Below are 4,374 nucleotides of genomic sequence, written 5' to 3'. Positions count from 1 at the left end.
CATTCTCCACTGTTGGAATCTCAATTGAATACAAGTTTATTGAGACTCTTCACCAGTTTGCACTGGACAGTTAGCATCCAGCTAGCTTGTGTTAGCTGTGTGTTGCTGTCCACAGTATTAAACGGGTCAATAAGAGCTGGAGGGACTAAACCAGACAAGCTGCTGAACCAACCCAGTAAACTGACTGACTGTTGATTCACAGTGGGATCAGCAGTACGACCAACTCTGTGATGTCAGAGGAAACCATCTGATTCAGTGATGTCATCAACACTTTAACTCAAAGGACCTTCAGCTTGTGTTTGTCTCTGAGTGGACAGACACAATGAGACTGATTCTTCATGATTCCTCCACAGAGTGGACCAGGAGAGCTCAGAGGTTCCCAGAGGTCCGTCTGTCCAGCAGCATCAGACACACCTGGACTCCATATTTATGGTCTGTACATGAACAACAGCTACTTTTACATCCAGCCTGTTCACAATAATCTCCATGCTGCACTTTACAGACCAGTGGTGAATCTGTCCAACATGGATCTGATGTTTGGCTCCATGATGTTAAATGTTGTCATTCACATAATATTCTGTTTCAGCTGCTGGAGGACAACATTGTCACTTTTGTGAAGAATGAGCTGAAGAAAGTCCAGAAGGTTCTGAGTTCAGATTACCCAGAATGCTACCCAGAGAGTCAGAGGGAGGATGAGGAGGTGTTGGATGGTGAGGATGAAGAGCAGAGGAGGAGCAGCAGAGAGGCATTTCTGAAGATCACACTTCACTTCCTGAGGAGAATGAAGCAGGAGGAGCTGGCTGACCGTCTGCAGAGCAGTAAGATGATTTCTCTAATGATTTAACATGATGGATATCTGGAACTTGTGTGGTGGTGGTGGTGGTGTTTGTGTCAGCTTTCTGTTGCACAGCTCCATGGGATCAGCTATAAAATTTCACCGACATGCCATTTACTGTGTCATCTCATGAAAGATGACACTCTCTTCCTTGGTATTCCCTTTGGAGGAATGACAGAGAGGGAACAGCAGTGGTCACACATTATCGGTTATGTCTTCCCCAGTACTGGGTTAGGGTTACCTCAATGTTACCTTAGAGAGTAACTGTGAACTGACTCTCATCTGACTTCCTCAAAACTTCCTCACAGAGAATCAATTTCTTCTGAGATCCTTGAACACTGCCCAGTCTCCAGGAAGGGGCAGTTTTTACTTTAGAGAAGGCTTCAAGGCATAGCTCAGTGCACAACAATATCATAACACTTTCATCATCCATCTCTGTAAAAGTTAGCAAGCAAGGTTGATGGGTTAAGGACAGTACAGCACTTTAGTGTGACATGAGTCATAGTAAGCAGAACCTTTCGTCGATGCAATATTCATGCAGTGGTCAAGTGAGCAGGTTTTGCCTGAAGAATAAGGGAGTGAGCAGCATGTGGGACATGTACAATTAGGGGACTCATATCAGCAATATAAGCTGTGGTCAACTTTGTTTTTGTAGCAGCTGCTACAGCTCTTAGACATGCTACCATAGTTCTGTCTGGGGTGCAAAGGTGTTTTAAATTATAACCAATTGGTTGGTGATTGTGACCATGGGACTGAGTGGGTAATGCTGACATAAAAGGGGTATTAAATTAAGCTTGCTGAAAGTCAGCAAAGGCTGTCTCTGCCTGGTGTCAACTTCAGTCGAAGTCCTTCTCATTGATTAGGCTGAGGGGTTGCGCAATCATGCACTGGCGAGACTGTCATCTTTGTCCTGGATTCTGTGGCCCGCCCACCTCTAGTCTCTTGGGGGTCAGGTAGTTTCCCTGCAACCTCCTTCAATTTGCCTAAATGACATGGCCTGTATAAAACACTGCTGGATCCAAATGGGAGTGTGGCTGCTCACGTGTTTACTGCTGGGAGTTAGGAAACATCATCATGTGTATCTGGTGCACATCCCCTCTGTCCTCATGGCTCCACAGCCAAAAGTCAAAGGAGGTTGCTAGTGGAGAAAGGGATTTCCTTGGAGAAGCAAGTTTAGTCTTTCTCTTTTTAGGGATCAGAGAGAGTGGACAGGGCAGGGTACACTGGTTTTCCTTCCCCTTTCCTTTCGTAGTCTTTCCAGACTTTTAGATAAGGATGTTTAACTACAAGGGTATCCACTCAGAGTGTCACGATTTCGATTTTAAATCGAAATCAACCAAAATTAAGTCACAATCTCGAACTTTGAATTAAAAAATTGAATCATCAATGCTGCCACATCCCCATGTCACGTCCGGTCGGCTTGCGTGTGTTGAAGTGCTGCGAGTCAACCTCATCTAACTTAGCTACTAGCTAAGCCAGTAGCTATTAGCTACAGCCAGTAAAACGATAGCATGGTGTTACACCATCCCTGTTTGGCTCCCGGACCATGGTCGGGAAGCACAGGGGAGATGATTTCCTCCAAGGCTGAAGTTTATGTTTACCTTCAGGGTTAACCCCCTTTCATGTGTTGAGCTGGTTGGGAAAAAATACCAGGGAGCTTTGCTGTATCTGGAGGAGCTGTCGCCTTTATTCACAGTCAAACTGCAGACTATACTGTACACTTTATTGCTGTCGATAATACTGCCACACCTTTCGCTTCTTCTTCCTCTCTCATTCATTCACTGTCCACACATACCCACACTCCCTCACTCTCGCTCACCCACTCACACCTTACGCACTGCCCTATTCCTGAAAGGGGCTACACCACTCTTACAACAATGGCAACTAGATGGCAGGTTATTTTGTTTGTTTCCAATTGATTGAACATATAAATTATTGTTACATTATGTTGTTAATAAATGTTTTAAATTTGAAAATGTAGTGTGGTACATTGCAAACAAAGGTCAGATATTCCATTGCATAAAAGTCTAGTATAAAAATGGCATAGCAACCTGTGCTTTAAAAAAAATATATGTAAAAATCAAGAATCGAATCGAACCGTGATCCTAGAATCAAAAATGTAATTGAATCAAGGATTTGGAGAATTGTGACACCCCTAGTATCCACTTCATGTGGAGGAACGCCACAAAGGAATAACATGGAAACATACTGAAGACCACAAATGAATTACATTGGCCCTTGTACAAAGTACCAATCAAAGGTTTCAAGACCATGAAGGAATTACATGACCTGTCTACCCAGGTTTCTGAACTTTAGAGCAAACTATAAAAAAAAAACTATTACTATTAATATAGTTTTATACCCTGGCACATAGCTTTTTAGCTCATTGGGAAACTATTGACCTAATGATATTTCAAAGATGCTGAAGGAAAAAATATGAGTAGCACTGCACGTAAGTATGCCGTTGATCCTCAAGGATACAGCCAACAGTCAAGTAAAGATGAAAAGCAGTGTCTGACCCAAACAAGGGTTTTGAACAACTGCTTTAGGGGAATCTAATTGTTGCATGTAATTCATGGATCTCATCATGATCTTTTTTGTTATGTGTTCATTTAGAACATCTTGCTGCAGGTTGTTGTGGGAAACTTAAATCCAACCTTCAGAAGAAGTTCCAGTGTGTGTTTGAGGGGATCGCTAAAGCAGGAAACCCAACCCTTCTGAATCAGATCTACACAGAGCTCTACATCACAGAGGGAGGGACTGCAGAGGTCAGTAATGAACATGAGGTCAGACAGATTGAAACATTCAGGAACGCAAACAGACCAGTAACAACAATCAGACAAGAAGACATCTTTAAAGCCTCACCTGGAAGAGATGAACCAATCAGAACAGTGATGACAAAGGGAGTGGCTGGCATCGGGAAAACAGTCTTAACACAGAAGTTCACTCTGGACTGGGCTGAAGACAAAGCCAACCAGGACATACAGTTCACATTTCCATTCACTTTCAGAGAGCTGAATGTGCTGAAAGAGAAAAAGTTCAGCTTGGTGGAACTTGTTCATCACTTCTTCACTGAAACCAAAGAAATCTGCAGGTTTGAAGAGTTCCAGGTTGTGTTCATCTTTGACGGTCTGGATGAGTGTCGACTTCCTCTGGACTTCCACAACACTGAGATCCTGACTGATGTTACAGAGTCCACCTCAGTGGATGTTCTGCTGACAAACCTCATCAGGGGGAAACTGCTTCCCTCTGCTCACCTCTGGATAACCACACGACCTGCAGCAGCCAATCAGATCCCTCCTGGGTGTGTTGACATGGTGACAGAGGTCAGAGGGTTCACTGACCCACAGAAGGAGGAGTACTTCAGGAAGAGATTCAGAGGCAAGAAGCAAGCCAGCAGAATCATCTCCCACATCAAGACATCAAGAAGCCTCCACATCATGTGCCACATCCCAGTCTTCTGCTGGATCACTGCTACAGTTCTGGAGGATGTGTTGAAGACCAGAGAGAGAGGAGAGCTGCCCAAGACCCTGACTGAG

The sequence above is a fragment of the Sparus aurata genome, chromosome 24 (genome assembly GCF_900880675.1).
Source record: "Sparus aurata chromosome 24, fSpaAur1.1, whole genome shotgun sequence".
NCBI classification, from domain to species: Eukaryota; Metazoa; Chordata; class Actinopteri; order Spariformes; family Sparidae; genus Sparus; species Sparus aurata.
The sequence above is the reverse complement of the archived record's forward strand: the minus strand, read 5'-3'. Positions refer to the sequence as shown.